General features: G+C 39.7%; 1 protein-coding gene across 2 annotated transcripts in view; it reads left to right on the plus strand.

Moving 5' to 3' along the window:
- The first annotated feature begins 1,052 nt into the window (after positions 1 to 1,052).
- LOC136873778 (glycoprotein-N-acetylgalactosamine 3-beta-galactosyltransferase 1) overlaps positions 1,053 to 18,746 on the plus strand; it is a 245,919-nt gene continuing 228,225 nt past the window's right edge. For both annotated transcript variants that reach the window (XM_067146996.2, XM_068227566.1), the window contains exon 1: positions 1,053 to 1,231. The gene's annotated coding sequence lies outside the window, so the exon portion shown is untranslated. The remainder of the gene's footprint in view (positions 1,232 to 18,746) is intronic.

The raw sequence follows: 18,746 nt of genomic DNA on the forward strand, positions 1-18,746 counted from the left end.
CCGAATGTAGAACTCCGACGCTAGTCAAAACTAGCTGCTATTAAGGCGGAGCCTGCTGTACTCGGTGTTTGTTCAGAATCTCATATTACCAACTTCGTGCTATTATTGCATTTCTGTTGCTCTTGCATAACATGTTTTTCTTTTTAAATATCCTTTGTAATGAATAATGTACATACATACAGGTAGCAAAATAAAAAATGCAATGAATCAGAATGTACAATTTTTTTTTTTTTTGAGCACTGTAGTTCATCTTCCTCTCTGACTCCTTGGCTGAATAGTCTGCATTGAGGCCAGGTCGGTGATTTTAGTTGTGTGCTTAATTCCTCTGGCTCAAGAACTTAGTATTTGTGTTCATGTTAATACATTGCTCTTCATTCACACACAACACTACCGATCACCACAGAAACATTCAATATTGAATACATCCCTTCACATAGGGTTGGCGTCTGGAAGGGCATTCGGGCGTTAAACTGGGCGAGGTCGACATGTGCTACAGAGGTCACACATGTGATCCCACCAGGATGTGGAAAAAGTGGCAGAAAAAGGATTATTTCAGTGTGTTATGTGTATGTACAGTCTTGCATGTGTTGCAGGAATGCTATGCCTTCGTTATAATCTCTTTGTTGCATCTATTTTCCTTGATATGGATTAAGATATGGAATTTTTCAGCTAATATTACGTACCCTCCTACGGGTGCACGAGTACATGCTGTCGGTTGGTCGAATCTGTGGATTTCGTAGCTTAGGGAATATAAGAAGCAAAATAAAACATTTCACTACGGATAATATGAAGAAAAAAAGATTCAATAGGCCTAACAAATCAGCTGATAGGTCTCGCAACACGCCATTCTTCCCGCAGTAGTTTTCGTCACGGCCCCATCTGTCAAAACCAACGAGCTATATCTTTCTGTATAGCCATATCATTGCTATATTGGCAACCCTGTATCAGTAACACAGAAGCACCACAGGAGGTTCTCGTGGGCGTTGTTGGCAGCATTGTCATCTGTCATATATTGCTTACATTTTGCTCATAGTGTGAGCCAGAGCCTGGCGTGAAGCGTGAGCTACTGTGATTTGCGCTGCGGCCGGGATAGTGGTACGCAGAGAGATGTAATGAATTGTACTTATAATGACATTTCATGGGTGCTTGTGACTCGAGACTCGCGAGGTTTTGCTTTGGCTATTTGGACACAGTGACAGCGTGAAATGAAGTCTATGGGAGTCTTGAATAGGTAAGTACTGCATGTGTAGCCTAAACAAATATTGACGGTCAGGCAATATAGGCTTCCGATGTTTATTTTTCACTTTTCATTTTCAAACTACGGTGGCGTCTTAAAAATGCATTTTAACCTGCCGGTGATGCAAATTTTTATCGGAAATAAAAAATACAGGTTCTTAAACCTGCATGGGTTAGTGTATTCTAGAAATAGATTTAATGCTATTCTAGCCAGTATAAAATTAAGTAGGTGCCTGGAAGATAGGAGAGTTGATGAAAAGATTGTAAAAGGAATTCTTCTGTCTTGGAAGGTTTGGATACAGAGCAGCCAAAAGTAACTTTCAGCCCATAAAGCCCATTCTCTTGAAGATTCCCTTCCAGATGTAAAATTTTAAAGATCATAGGCCCATTGCAGGAAGTACATTGATGTGGCTATTGTATTTAAAGAGGGTAGTTTAATTTTTCTTTTAAAGCCTTTTTCTTTTAATTTTTTGGAGTATAATATGGTAGTACCTTCTTTTTTTATCATTGATTGAAATTCTCCTGAATGAGGAAAAAAAAAAGGACTGACAGTCTATGCATCCTTAATAATTCATGTATCAAAATTTACTGATGGGTTAAGGATTGGTTTTTACAGGCAATCAAAGGCTGACACCTCTCCCCCTGCCCACCTGGGGGTGGGAGCAGTAGAATAAACACCCATTGTATCCCCTGCCTGTCATAAGAAGCAACTGAATTTCTACCAGAGTGACTGAAAGGAGCCCCAGGGGCTCTTAACATGGGAATGTGGGTCGGCGACCAAAGGGCCCATTGCTGAGTCCTACCACTGCTTCCACCTACTTGTGCCAGGTTCCTCACTTTCATCTATCCTATCTGACCTTTAGTCAGCTCTTGTTCATTTCGGACCCTGATGGTATTAGGTATCGAGGTTTAGGGAGTCTTTCATTTTCATGCCTTTCATGGCCCTTGCCTTTCTTTAGCTGATACCTTCATTTTTTGAAGTATTGGGTCCCTTCCATTTTTTTACCCTAGAGGGTGGTTGCGTAGTTGTACTTCCTCTTAAAATAACTGCCACCACCACTACCATCACCACCACTCAAAGGCTGACAATTAGGCTGTAGTGAGAATTGATGGTGGAATGAATTCTTGGTTGAAGATAATTGAATGGGTTAGACAAGGCTGTAATCTTTCACCCTTGTTCATAGTAGGCATATATATGAATCATTCGGTGAAAGGTATGAAGTGTCACAGAGGAATTCAGTAGGGTAGAAATGTAGTAAGCAGCTTGGCCTATGCTGATGACTTGGTCTTATCACCAGATAGTGCTGAAGGTATTCAGTCTATTATCTTGGAGCTTGAAAAATGGTGCAGCGAGTATGATATGATTTATAATTTCAAAGCCCAAAGTGATGTTGGTAAGAAATAAACCTAAGAGGAATTAATGTCAGGTCAAGAATACGAAACTGCAACGTGTAGAACGTGTATTTGGGATGAATATTCTTCCAGGATGGTATTATATGAAGTGACACTGAATCAAGATGCAGCGAGCTTACAGTTGCAGTCAACATATTCTAAAGAAACAAGCGAGTTCTTGGAAAAACTATATTTACAGAGGTCTTTTTTCAATCTGAATTTGCTGTAGGGGAGTGAAATCTGGGTGGTCTCAGGATATCATATTCATAAGTAGGAAGTACCATAAGAAATGAAAGCATCAAGAATGATTGCCAGTATAAGGAGGTGTGGACAATGGCAGGAGGGTACTCAAAATTAAGAGAGAGAGGTAAATTAGGTATAAACTTCATGGAGAAAGCTGTATGTATAACCTGGTTTTGGTGGTGGGGTCATGAGAGGCAAATGGAGGATAGGTTACCTAATAGAATAATAGTCGGTCATGGAACTTGAAAGAAGTAGAGGGAGACTAGACCACAGTTTTTAATGATTTAGTGATGAGAAGTGTGAAATTCACAGCCACAGGGCTTTTTTCAGATAACTTAAAGGGTTGTGGTGACAAAACATACAGTAATTCACTAAGGCTTGCAGACTGCTTGTGATGATGATCACTGCAAGTTATTTCTAGTAGATTTATAATCTTGTTCATTAGTATGTTGAACACTTGTGGACTTGGTGAGTCACTTTGCCTTATTTGTTTGAAGGCTCAAACGACCAAGAATACATATCGTAAATGGTTGGTACCATGTGGTGGTGGTGGTGGTGGTGATTGTTTCAAGAGGAAGTATAACTGGGCAGCTGTCCTCTATTAACACTAATCAGAGGGGAAAAAATGTAAGACACTTCAAAGAATGAAAGTGTCTGCAAAAGAAAGACAAGGGTCACAAAGGGCATAAAAATGAGACTCCCTAGGCCTCGAAACTTAATACCGCTATGGTTGGAAAAGAAGAGTTGACCAAGGGATGTCGGATTGGATAAATGAAAGTGATGAGCCTGGCACAAGTAAGCTGAAGCATTGTCAGGACTTAGCTAAGGGCCCCGTGGTCGCCAAGGGTCGCCAACCCACGCTCCCAAGTTGAGAACTTCTCGGGCCCCCTTAAGTTGCCTCTTGCGACAGGCAGAGAATACCATGTACTGTATGTTATTCTACTGCACCCCTATAGGGGGAAGGAGGGTACTGTATATAATTTTATTTAAAAAAATGGAAACCAACACCTCAGAAGGAAACGGACAGTATTGTGTTGATTGATCCTTTGAAAGTTATGTATCAGATGATGTTTAATATCTATGATAAGATTTAATTTTATCACTTTGTTTGATGTAGTTAAACTTTGTCCTTGTGGCAGTCCAGAATGTCTGGAAAGTCATTGAGTTTCTCAACAAATATAAAATTTAGAAGTCCTTAAGGGGAATTCCTGTGGTAAGGAAAAAAAATTGATTGATTAAAGCAATGCCGTAAAAGGCCTACTTGGTATTATGGCGAAGTATGCAATTCTCCCTGAGCCAAGACTGATAGAGTGCGCTGCACAGCAATGTTCTCTTCCTCCTAGCGACTTACCTTACTTCCTCACATGATCAACTTCAAGGCGTGTATATTAATAATTAGTCTGCACATATCCTGAATAGTGACAAATCCCAATGGTCTAGCACAGCGTGGAGCCTCTCGAAGGGAGTGTTTTGTATGGCCGCTGTTTCATGTGAGACCAGTGGTCTATGGCAAAAGAGTTTTTATTGTTTGGTAGTTGGGTAACGAAATCTTTCTGTATGGAACTGGGAGTGACACAATATTTAATAAATTTCAGCCAATGGCAGTGGATACCTAAGAGGAACAACACATGCTGTAGACATTTTTTTAAGTCCAATTTTCTTAGAACTTAATTTTGAATCAGTTATGTTCCTTTTTCTCAGCTTCCATTAATAGTGGTAGTCTCATATTTTATCTCTTATCCTTTGTTACACTTGGAAAATTTAAACATGGGGATTCTTCTAAAAAGAGTACCAGTAGTTTCCATAATCTTTATAGCAGTTTTTTTGAGAAAGTATAGTATCTATGAAGAAAATTATAAAGCTGTCACACTGATAGAAAAGTAAAATCCATGTGTTAAATTTGTAAGAAATGCCTACTAATTCATCATCATCATCATCATCATTTCCCTTTATCCAGCTGTAGCCGGGTAGGGGCAAATATGGTTCCTCTCCACTTTCTTCGGTCTTTCCACCACTCCTCCTCCAACACTGTGTCCCAGTCCAGGTTTCTTTCTATAATGCTGCATTGGATGGTATCCTTCCATCTCAATCGTGGTCGTCCACGGCCTCTCCTTCCTTGGATTTGCATTTCCATCACCTTTTTTGGCGTTCTTCCGTCGCTCATTCGCTTTATGTGCCCAAACCATCTTAGTCGGCTCTTCTCTATTCTATCATTCATTTTTTCCACTCCAATTTCTTCCCGGATTTTCTCATTCCTTATTTTGTCTCTTCTACTCTTCTGTATCATACTCCTCAAGAACTTCATTTCGGCTGCCTGTATTCGACTCTCATCCTTCTTTGTCATTGTCCAAGTTTCTGCTCCGTAAGTTGTTATGGGTACGTAATACATCTTGTACATAGTATCCTTTGCTTCCGTTGGCATATCTTTGTTCCATAACATGTTTCTTACACTATGATAGAAACAACTTCCAGCTTGAATCCTTTTCCTAATCTCATGACAGTAAAATGTCACAATGTACCTAGTTGTTACTGAGAAAGAAAGGGAATATGTCGTTAAGAAAACAGGTTACATGTAGCTGTAAGTTTGCATTTGGGAGATGTTGGTCTTGAATCCAACTTTTGGCAGACCTGAAGGTGTTTTTCTGTGGTTTCTCATTTTTGCACCAGGCTAATATTTGTACTAAACCTTAATAAAATAAAAAGATCACTGTCATTGATGAAGTCAACTTACAGTGCACATCCAGATGCAGTAGACACATCTGCCCTTACTTTGTGCTGTTCTGCACCAGACTATGCGTTCCCAGAGTGGTATAAATCCTGCAATGCCAAAACTGTGAATGTAGTACTCGGCAAGACTTGCCGAATTGTTACTGGCTGTCTTCGTCTCGCACCTTTGTAAGAGTTCTACTGTCTTGTTGGTATAGCACCTCCCAAGGTCTGTCAAGAAATAGCTGCCAGGAAAGAGATGATCAACGCAGTGACATCTCAGGCACATCCTCTTTTTGGACATCAGCCAACTTGTTAATGTCTCGGATTGAGAAGGAGCTTTGTTAAGATTCTCTGAGGCACTTGCAGGAACATCATGGCAAGCAAGGGTTCAAGAGTGGTGGGCCAGAAATGAATGGCTGATATGCCAGATGAACATCTCCCTCCTAGCCACCTGGTAGACTGGGTAACTTCAGTTGTGATGAGGCATCACGAGATGTAGTACAGGCCTGAAGAAGTGGGGCTCCAGCATGTATTACAGGTCTGGAGCGAGGAGGATAGATTGAGAAAGAAAAATGTGAGTGACAGGGAAATTAGAGTCGTGTATACATAGCACTCTTATGTCTGAACCAAGAAAGCAGAGTAACAGTCTGTATCCTTCCTGATTTTACCCTTTGGAAAAATAATAATTAAAAAACAGATGGCTTTTTATTGATGGGGGGTTCAGCAAACCATTGAACCTCACGAGAAGCCACGCCTGGTCTGCACTATGAATTATGATGTTTGATTGATGAAAAGTGTGGCAAGGCATCCTGCTGGGGAATTTAAAAAGTTAAAACCGTTTGAAGTGAAGGTAGGGTTTAGATTTACTTGCCTGCATGGGCCTGTCCTTCAAACGGAGTATGTGCAGCAAGGGGGAAGGAGAGAATGAATCAGGTGATAACAGTGATGTCCTACCAGACAGTCAACCGCTGAATTGGTACCGGTATAGTAATTTTAATTGATACAATTAAAGCACATTTTGAAGAAAACTATATAAGAATATTTCTTTTCCAATTTGGGACAGGAATCAATATATTATTATTGTTATTATTAAAATAGTTGAGAATGAAATAGCTGTTTCTTGTTTTTAAATAGCCTAATTGTGGAGGTGAAAACACTAATTTTATCTGTGGCATAATATTTAAAAAAATCAAAACCAAAAGTATGTTTGGGTTATATTATTCTTGTGTTTAGGCCATGTTTAATAATTAACCTGATGATGGAACAAAGTCTCTGAAATGTGTTGTGAAATAAATCGTGAGTAGTAAGATTTATTTTTAAAAAATCGTCCCTCTTCCAATGAGGGTCACCATAAAGATTCGGAATACATAACTAATAATAATAATAATAATAATAATAATAATAATAATAATAATAATAATAATAATCTTATTTGCTTCACGTCCCACTAACTACTTTTACGGTCTTCGGAGACGCCTAGGTGCCGGAATTTAGTCCTGCAGGAGTTCTTTTACGTGCCAGTAAATCTACCGACACGAGGCTATCGTGTTTGAGCACCTTCAAATACCACCGGACTGAGCCAGGATCGAACCTGCCAAGTTGGGGTTAGAAGGCTAGCGCTTTAACCATCTGAGCCACTCAGTCCGGCGAATACATAACTTAGTGTGGTATATACAATAATAATTATAATGGTTTTTTTTTTCTGAAAAATACATCGTAAGTAGATTACTATTTCAGGTATTTATGTAACTGTATAATTTGCAGAGAATCTCTTAGGATATGTAATAAGATTTTCTCTTTGTCATAAAAAGGATTTTTTTTTTAATTTGAAGGATAGTGGCTGTGTTCTTCGGCAAGATACCGCTGGATCTAAACAGGAGGTCTCATTAACCATTGACCAAGAGGAATATTATATTTGGCTGATGGATATGGCAGATATGGCGTATAAATTGCTTGTTCTTCCAGATGAACACCCTGAGCCTGTTGCACGTCCCTCTCGAAGCGAATGGTAGGATATAACACCATCGCTTTGATGTCCACTATTCTCGTTGAGTCGTCGGTAGAGACGCAGTGAACTTCTTTCGTGCACCTCCCATCCATGCTGCCGCGGGCCATGAGCGATTGGGGTCCTTACTCGATGGTGGTGATTGTTACGCAGTAATTCGGTGCTCCTGTAGAACACGAGCACATGTCCAAGAGTTTCGGTCTCATTTGCAACCGTTTTGGCGGCAACGAGTTGAGCTGAAATTTCTGCCGGGAACCGATCTTACTGCGCTCAGGTTGCGCGACATTTTTATAGCATTTTTTATCATTAATGTTATTGGCTTTACGTTCCACTAACTACTTTAACGGTTTTCGGAGACTCCGAGGTACCGGAATTTAGTCCCACAGAAGTTATCTTACGTGCCAGCAAATCTACCGACACGAGGCTGACGTTTTTGAGCACCTTCAAATACCACCGGACTGAGTCAAGTTGGGGTCAGAAGGCCAGCGCCTCAACCGTCTGAGCCACTCAGCCCGGCAATATATATAGCATTTTTGTATTCGGATGAAGATGAAGGTGACTTGCGAGACATCCAGGAGTTTGCTTTCGGGTAATCGGCGTACGGAATAACTCCTCCCCTTTTATGAGGCAATTGTCACCATTACTGAAAAGGTCGATCTCTCATCTCTCGCAGCTTTCTTCCATTGGTTTTTGAGGGACCGGAGGATTTCTTTATCGATGTTCAGTTTATGGAGCGCCATGTTCTGCTCATCGGAAAATTTTCGTGCATTATGCAGGTGTACACCCTTAATTGGGAGTAAGCGACTGCAGGTGTTAGTGCTGAATATTAGCCTCCCATTCGGCGCAGAGTAGTCCCATAACTCGGAATTTCTTTGGGCTATATAACACATCAGGGAACGTCATTATTTCTTTAACCGCACTTCTTATAATTTTGTCTTTAAGAAAAATGCTGGATAACTGAGTTACAGGTGCGCACTGTAGTGGGTAGGCCTAGAGCCTATATCAATCCTGGCCAAATAAATTAATTTATAATGTTAACTTTCTGTTCCGGTTTTAGAAGTGTAGTTTTAACTACAGCAAATTGTTTAAATCGAAATTTGGGATATTAATTACTTTAGATCTGTAAAGAGATACTTCATTATTGAAATAAATCCCTAGATATTTGATTTGTTCATTATTTGATGTTTGCCGGGCGAGTTGGCCGTACGTTTAGGGGCGCGTAACTGTGAGCTTGCATCCGGGAGATAGTGGGTTCGAGCCCCACTGTCGGCAGCCCAGAAGATGGTTTGCCATGGTTTCCCATTTTCACACCAGGCAAATGCTAGCTGGGGCTGTACCTTAAGGCCACGGCCGCTTCCTTCCCACTCCTAGGCCTTTCCCATCCTGGGTATCCATATTGATCATATTGATACCGAATTAAGCTGGGAAGTACATGCCAATCATGTCTGTAAAAAGGTATCACTGGTCTCATATCTTATGTGGAATTTGAGGGAATTAGTAACAGCAGACTATTTGAGAATGGCATATTTTGGACTCTTTCAGTCCCATATTTCATATGGGCTGCTATTGTGGGGACATTCATCTTATGTCCATAATGTATTGCTAATACAGAAGAAGGTTGTTCGTGTAATGTGTAAAGCTGGTTCTTCTGAGCACTGTCGTCCCCTTTTTATCATGCTTAAACTATTAACAGTTATAAATCTATATATTTTTATATCTTTATTGTATGTTAAAAACCATCTGAATGAACTTACCATCAGGGAAAACATCCATCAACACAATACTCGTAACAAGGGTAATATTGATATCCCAAGACGTAGACTTGCGAAATCAGGTAATTCTCATAAAGTAAATAGTATAATATTTTTTTAATAAATTACCATTCTCTGCATAGGATGTGCCCATCAATAATTGTAACAGAAAACTGTATAACTGGATGTTGGAAATTCCATTTTATGTAAAGGAATTCTTAGAAATGTAAATGTAAATTATCAGTGGTGAATAAATATTTTTATCGTCACCAAAAGACCTATCTGTGTCGGTGTAACCAATTGTAAAAAACAAACAAAAATGTATTTGTATTACTGATTTTTCCTGGAACCATTTTTCCTTTCTTTAGAATAATAGATTTACTTCTTTTGTGGGTTAATATTTATACCTATTTCTGTGAAGCTTTTTATGGCTAAATTGAGTAAAATTGTTGCATCTTATTCTGTTCTGCTGATTATTGCTATATCATTAGCGAATGCGAAAGCAGACAAATGGTGGGATTTCTTCGGATAAAATGTGTCCGTACTTATCGTTGACGCCATAGTTGATAAGATCATGTAATATTTTATTAATTGCCAAATTGAAAAGGAATAGTGAAGTAGGGGAGCTTTGTGCTACCCCATGTTTAATTTCTATAGGTTTGGATTTCTTAAAGTCTGCTTCTACGTTTAGGCTATACGAATCTGCAGAAAGTTCACGTAAATTGTCTGGAATGACACTGCTGAAGAGCCCGTGTGATGTACTGGTAAAAGTTTATGGTTAACAAAGAAATTGAGATTATTGATGCATTTTGTTCCTGGAACTATATAAAACAGATTTTTTTGTCTTGATATCTATATACTGTAACATGGACAAGTAGTGACAACAGCAAGTTAAATTATTGTATTCAATATAGTTAAAAAATTTCATAACTGGTACAAATAAACTGTCATTAATCATGACTCAAAATTCTTGCCCCAGTAACAACCTAATTCTTTGCTTATTTTCACATATACTTCTGTCGACCAGATTGCCACTGCACTTTTGTGAATCAGTGTAATACTTGTATTCATGCACATTGTGCGCAATTAAATATTTATTTATTATTAAGCACAAACACTGAATTCGTCGTAAACACAGAGCACTAAACAAAACTACAGGCCTGTGTTACGACAATGATCAGTGCTTAATCCATTATCCTAATTCTCAGTCTTGTCTTTATGCAGCTTATTCCACCTTGTGCAGTGTTGCTGTTCCTAACACGTCTATATCCTGGGCTAATTAAATATTTAAGTTACTTTCCACTAAATCCACCCACCTCTGTTTCGGTACCCATGCTTCCCCTACTCAACATGCATGCATGTGACCTTTTTGCCAACATGTCATCGTCCCAGTTCATCAGATATCCAATCCACCTTAACCTTGCTTCCTGAATGTCTGCCCCAATGTTGGTAATCCTGTTCATATTTTAATCATATTCCTCGAAACATACATACAACAACACACCGTTGCATTATGACCACCCCGGCCCGGGAACTTTTAAATGCGCACGGAGAAAAAGAAACAGAAAATCCCAGATTTTTACGTATTTGGTTCCATAAATTAGTGTACTGTACAAAATGGGGATGAAGGAACCAGTGCACTTGATGATCCCAAACAAATGTTTAACTGTAAATATTACGAGTCTTTAAACATATCCCTGTTATAAAATAGAAGATTTACATGACATTGCATTGTGTTGAATATTAAGTTGTCATCTCTGCTGAATCGACAGATGTAGATAGAAACATTGGAAGACAAGGAGGTGATTAAAAAATGCAGTGGGAACTTGATATTTCTCGAGCGAATATGAACTAAGTTAACCTATTTTCAGGGATGTGTGCGTTGTTTCATTAATTATTAATATATTTTATTAGTGTGTTATCTGGCAATGTTCAAAGGTGTATCTGATCGAAAAGTTTACAGAGTATTTCTGATTACGCTAGTTTTTGGTCAAATTAACATTTTTTTATGTGCTGGATTGCATGTTGTTAATTCACTATTCTGTGAATTTCTTTAACATCAGATATAAAGGCACACATCTTTAATTTTATGCGTACACACACTATGGTGGATATAGTCTACTGGACAACTCATCTTTGATCTTGGCTTTTTTTCTGTGACCCCTACCATTGCTTACAGCGCCATATTGTCACCTGGTGGCAGAACTCGTAACTAATGATATTTGTAGTATAAATCGCGAACGCATTGCTTAGTTATCATATCTACGCAATTTCAGACTCCTACGCTCATTACAGCCCGTGCTGCACCGCGCTGAATACCATAACTTTAATTGTGGACACCCGGTACATGGACTTATCCTTCGCAGGGATATTATCCCCGTGCACCTTCTTGAACTGATTCCAAAAAGGAATCCACTTCTGTGCATCTGTGCCAAACTTGCGAAATTCTATTGCAGGAAGCTTGGATTTTCTAATATTTTTTTCACTTACTACGCTGCTGGTGACCCCTTTTTAACATTTAACACCTGATTATCTAGATCCTGGACTCTGACCTTTATAATTTCAAACTTACAGTTCACTCAATTCGGCCTCCACTTCATCTTCCACAACTTCACCTTCCAGTAGACGATACAACATTATGTTTACATCCTTTTGGGTTAATGTCACCATACTTCCTTCCAGTACACAGAATTGACCACGAACTTGCTGTCTGTCCACATTATCAGCCTGTAAAAGTTTCATCAATGCATTATAGTGTTGTAAATACACGTCTAATTACTTTTCTTTATCTCTTTAACTTCTCCATAAGTTTTTTAAACATCAGGGAACACAAGAAAATATAAATAAACTGCCCGCACGTTTCGACTCCAAATGATCCTACCGGTCTCCAACTTTACCACAAGTCGTGAATAAGTACATTAACAGACACTTCAGACTAGAATAAAAATACAGTCATCTCTATTGTATTAGCTTCCAACATCTAAGAAACGACTTGTCGTCGAAACCTTGTACCTGAGACTCTCACATGCCATTTAAACATCACAAAGACTTCACGGATATTCTGTAGTGTCTTGGCCCTATGAAAGAAAATAATAGAAACTCATAGAACTGATCATTTCGCGAGATCAAGGAGGCAGGGAGTAAAAAAGAAAAGAAAAAGAGAATGGTGAAAATAAACATGAGAGCACGCATGTATTTTTTTTAATAAATAAAATGTTTGTGTATTTAACATTGGTTATATGTAGTATTAAACACATTTAAAAGTCAAATATGCATCAAGGAGTGACCTCGATGTGATTCTTCAGACGTAAATTCTGCCATCTCTCAGTTTACAGTAGTGTTACCGGTAAGTGTGTAATTATACAATAGAGGAACATAACCCCAACATGGAAAGGATCAATGAAAGTGAGCTTGAGGGCAAAACTTGTGATATTGATAAAGGCGGTATTAAGATTCCCCCATTCTGGTCGGAGAAAACTTAGATATATGGTTCTACCAGGTGGAGGCACAGTTTGCCATAAATAAGATAGCTAAGGAAGAAACGAAATTAACGACCTAATAGCCCAACTAGAACCGAAGTATGTGGAGAATATCTAGGACATAATAACCGGAAATGAGGTAAATAAGATTTCTGCTGCAAAATTACAACTTTAATATTTTAAAGAAAGTTAAAATAAGAGGTTAGTTATTGGTATCGGGCTAGGAGATTGTAAGTCGAGCCAGTTACTACTGAAAATGAAGTCTTTGGCAGGAAGAGATGTCTGATAAAGTTCTTAGCACTCTTTGGCTAGAGAAACTTCCCTACTCAATAAAAAGCATCCTTGTTGTGAGGAATGCCTTGACGGAGTTGTCGTTATGGCAGACAAAATGCTAGAAATGAATCTTCGCAGCGTAGCGTTTAGTGTCAACGCAGAATTCACGGAAGGTGTGTCACTTAAAAGAGTTAGTTGCTAAAATATCACAGTTAGAGCAACAAATAGCAATATTGTCAACAGGAAGATGCTGCAGCCGAAGCAGAAGCTGATACCGCAGATCTCCAAGCAGAGGTCGCAGTCGGAGGAAATTCGACCCTAACGGTAAATTCTGCTATCACCATTTTTAATTTGGAAGAAAATGCAAGCAGCCTTGCCAGTGGGATGACCAGGAAAACTCCGACCGGCAGTAAACGTAGCGGCCAGTTTTGCTGCTGAGAATCAGGACAGGAGTCCCAAACACAGCCTATTTTGCAACATAAGAAGTCCGGCTTATGGTTCCTTGTTGACACTGGATCAGATGTTTCCATTATTTCAGCATCCAGAGGTGAAAAGTAGTGATGGGCAACGCTCTCGCTCGATACTCTCGAGACTGACGTCACGGATCTCGAGACAGATTCTCTTGTTTGCAATCTGCGCCACGTCCCAGTAACTACGAGTGTAAACTTTATAGTATAATTATTATAAGCAGTTATTGGGCGAAATAACGTTTTCATGGAAACGTGTGAGCCGATAAATTTTGTCAAAAGCCTGGAAAAGTACTACGGTACATGTTGATCAATGGGCTCCTTAATACCATTAACGAAAGTTATAATAGAATGTCAATATCCTAACTATTCACGACTTATGGGGCAAGATGTGCATGGCTGCATATGCAACCACCATTACACATGAGTGAAACGTGTTATCTAAAATGCCCAATTTGCTCCAATTCTTTCGACAGGGGTAATGGGCAACGCTCTCGAGACCGATTCTTCTGTGCTGCGAGCTGTGGGACGTCCCAGTAACTACGAACGTAAGCTTGATAGTATATCATCACCATCATCATCAGTTCTCATTTGGAAACGTATGTGCCGATAAATTTTGTCAAAAGCCTGGAAAAGTACTGCATGTTGAACTATGAGCCCCTTAATACCATTAACGAAAGTGAAAACAGAAAGTCAGTATTGCAACCTTTCCACCTCACGCCATTTGCCCCATAGAACCAAATGACGGCATGATAATCCCTAAAATATCGGGATACCGCCATATAGCACCATACGCCAAGGCGTCCGATGGAAAGGGACCTTTTTAGTCTAGAGTCAAATTTTCAGAATGATGGGTGAGCAAAAACTCTTCCGACCGTGCAAGGATCCACTGCACCCCTCCGTTGCATAGAATCAAACCACTGGCCTCCCAGGGCCATGGTGCGTTCGCGGCAAAAGATCAAAGAAAATAACACATAACTAGCTTAAAGGCGTAAATGAACGGAAGGAAACTTGGGATGCAATGTTTTTCGGCAAAATGACAGGCAAACAAAAGTTTAATTACCTATTTATTAATCCTTGATAAATCAAATTAATTAAAATTGACCCTGAATACTTCTAATATAATCATAATATAATATGCAATGTCCAATGGACTAAATACAAAATTGTGAAAAGTCAAAGTTGATTTCTCCTTTCCCTCTTTCCTCTTCCGGACATGACGATAAATATTGCATTAAAATTTGTATAACATATTTTTAAAAAATCAGAAATATCCTTATAAATGCGACGGTTATCGTTAAGAACTTCCTTCACTATCAGAAGAAACAATTATCTATACAACAACAAAAAATTGGAAGATAACTTGGAGTGGTCACGTAGCTAAATTAATTATATTACGAATAAGTAAACAAAAGAATAAGTGAATACTAGTCGATGACATCATAATCATAAAATAAATAACAGTGACCAATGTCGGGTCCAGAAATCGAACCCACATCCCAATGAATCCAATGACAAAATAACGAAATAGAGCTCGTTTTGTCATCGAAATAAAAATGTAAAACACAACTAAAAGAACGTATAAAAAGGAAAATATGTACACATAATTTAAATGGAACAATAAACAATATGCGCATGCAATTTGCTGTATTAAGGAAAAGAAAATAAATCGTGTGACAACAAAAATCCATGGTTGCCTCAGAGTTCGAACCGATGACATCCAGGATGGCATCGACAAACGGGTCTAGTATCTTAAACGGTTCAAGAGTTACTTCAGGTGGACATCTTAGCTGAATAACCCTTACGTTATAATTTGCTAATAACTGTAGATAGACGTACACCTGCCTGGATACCTCGTAATGTTGTCGGCAGGGTAGCGTCTTGTGGTGCAGACCAAGCCGGATGTGTTCTGTGACAATTACTAGTGGTGGTGGTGATTTTTTAAAGAGGAAGTACAACTAGGCAACCATCCTCTGTACAACACTAATCAGAGAGAAAAAAATGGAAGGGATGCAACATTTCGAAAAATGAAGGTGTCGGCCAAAGGAAGACAAGGGCAACGAAGGGCGTGAATATAAAGAACGCCCTAGGCCTCGAGTGCTGTAATACCGTCGGGGTCGGAAAAGAACACGAGTTGACTGAGGAAGGTCGGATAGGTTGTGAGGAGTGAGGAGCCTGGCACAAGTAAGTGGAAGCAATATCATGCCTCAGCTGAGGGCCCCGTTGTCGCCAGCCCACTCTCCCAAGTTAAGAACCACTTTTAGTCGCCTCTTACGACAGGCAGGGGATACCGTGGGTATTATACCGTCCCCACCCACAGGATTTTTCTTGTGGCGATTCTCCTTAATAAATATTGTGCGTTTTTAAGCAGTAGCGACGATTGGGAATTAGAAATGAGGAGGCAAAAAACTGCACAGACAACAAGAAGTAGCCGGGATTGTGGGATAATGCGACGGAGGGTGTACATAACAGTGAAAAAAAATCTACAAAATGGTAGGTTTTTGAAGCTCTCTGAGCGAATTTCGACCGAGAGGTAACAGTTTGCGAACTTAAGTGCGGTAATATGAGTTGTTTGGTTTTTTTTTTTTTTTATTCAATACCATACAATACAACTTTCATCAAAGGAACAATTACACATGTATTGCAATTTAATAGAAGTAAGGCGTGTTAAAACAATTAAAATGATTTAATAATTGACTACATACTGTCAAACTGACGAATGCGCACGGCAAGCGGGTGAATCATACCTCAGTGCCCATAAATTTGGCAAATAAAAGACTGCTACTCTTCCTCACAACACATGCAAATGCAAAGTCTTCACTATTTGCTGTGGCGCTATACAAATCGGTTAGCCGCGACAACTACATTTTGTGCGTATTTCCGCCAAAACATTTGTAATAATTTAAGAAAATAGAGTAACAACTGAAAAGACAACAGGGCTTGAATAAATTGCTTTTAAAAATAATAGGCCTACCAGTTGCAGCCGGCTAAAATGGAATACAACTGCAATGTTTTCTCCACAAAGTGGAGGCAGCTGCCTTCCTTCCCCCTATCGCCGCTACGGTACTGTTTTTAAGTGCCGGGTCTACCCAGAAGTATTTCTGCTGGCGTATTTTACTCCTTTTGAATAAACAATACAGCTGGCTGTGCTATGTCTCTTCAAAATAACGTACATCCATGACTTACATTGCCTTTCGGACATCGTCTTAAAGTTGTCGCGTACAATTACACACAATTACGCATTGCACCGTCATATAATGAAGTGCCTAATTATAACGCGAATACTGTATGACATGGTAAGGGATTATTTCCTTCGTCACCAAAATATCGGTAAACACAAACAGTGGTCATATGATATCGAATGGGTGGCGTGCCAGATGCGACCGTGCCGCATGCGACCCGTGCCAAAACGACCGCATAATCTGTATATGGTTTTTTACGAGAGTTTAATCCTGATGTAAACAAGGCATGTCCACGCCTCAGCCAAAGAAAGAGTTGTGATTCGCTGAGTGTGTAGTACCGACCTCCGCCCCGTGAACGTCTCGTGTTCGGACATACAGTGCTGCGCATATCACCTAAAATAGACGAGGAACAGTTTGTGAGCTGTGTGAAACTAAACGGAGGGGTTTGAAGGGTGATCTACTGCTGAAGATTAGGGCCTACGCTAGTTAGTTAGTTAGTTAGTTAGTTAGTTAGTTATTTTAAAGAAAGCTATCGTAGGCTAGAGCACAAAATTACACACGTAGCAAGGTTTATCTTAGGACAGCTGTTTGAAATGTCCGCCCGGTAGACTGTAACCTAATAGAATACCAACTTTCGAGTTGAAATGTATATCTCTTATCTTGTAGAGTTCCTATCCTGATAGAGCATATAGCATGATTGGACATATCAGACGGAACTGTTGATACTTCTGTAACAACATCTATCGAAAAGAAACAACTCAATAAGACAAGAAACACAGGCACTTGCGGTCTTAACAAAGTAAGAAGTCAATGCATACTGTATATGCTTACCTTTCTTGGTCGTCCTGCAGGGGCTCAATTCCTTCCATATCACACGATGTAGGCTATCTCCTCGATTCTCATTACTGTCACTGTCTGATGAGTCGCTGCTACTCTGGCCGCTATCAGTGATGATAAATCTCTCGACAATTACATCTGTTAGGCCATCTAGCTCCCACATCTGGTCTTCTTTCGTTGCGTTTCTAATGCAATCCTTCCAGTTATCTGCTGTCACATTTTCAAGGGCTGTGTAAAGTAGAGCTCGTACGTCTTGTAGTTTGAAGGTCGTGTTGTTTCTCGCAACGTAACCCTTCACTTGACCCCATATCTGTTCAATAGGATTCAGAGTGCAATGGTAGGGTGGAAGTCGTAGCACGCAGTGGCCCGCTTTCTGTGCTCTTTCGTCGCAAATATATTTGTCATACTGGTCTCGCACTGACCTCACCCGTTCAATGAGTTCTGCTTTGACCATATCAGCCTTGTATTCTATTTGGTGACTGTCGAGCCAAGGAATGATCTGGTCTTTCTGCATTGCCATTGTAGGGATTCGTTCCACTTTAACAGAATGGTAAGATGCATTGTCCATTACAATCACGCTCCCGGGTTCTAGTTTCAGTAGGATAGACGAAAACAACGATAAAAAGACGTCACCTGTCATTTCTTCATGATACTCTCGTGTCGTTTTAGATTCAAACACGAGAGCTCCACCTTCCAAAAAACCAGAGTCACTGCCTACATGAACAATGATAAGCCTTTTGCCTTTCCCAGTCGGCTGCTTCAGGCCAGTTGAAAGTCCAGAAACAAAGGCCTATTTCTTTGATTTAACAGGGGAATCAACCCATACTTTCGAAGTTACGTTAAGCCACGTTTCATCCAAGTAATAAATTTTGCGACCTTCTGCACGATATCTCCTAATTTCACGCAAATACTTCCGTCTCCACAATACAATATCCTCCCTATCCATTAACACAGGTTTACGTTCTCTTTTAACAAACTGGAACCCTATGGCCTTTAAAAGTCTGTACAATGTAGTTAAACTGAAGGTGGCTACTTTGCTTTACGTCGCACCGACACAGATATGTCTTATGGCGACGATGGGATACGAAAGGCCTAGGAATTGGAAGGAAGCGGCCGTGGCCTTTGTTACGGAGATATCCGTGGTAGGTAGAGGTTAAAGAAGGTGCGGGTGT

Source organism: Anabrus simplex, chromosome 5 (assembly GCF_040414725.1).
Source record: "Anabrus simplex isolate iqAnaSimp1 chromosome 5, ASM4041472v1, whole genome shotgun sequence".
Taxonomy (NCBI): Eukaryota; Metazoa; Arthropoda; class Insecta; order Orthoptera; family Tettigoniidae; genus Anabrus; species Anabrus simplex.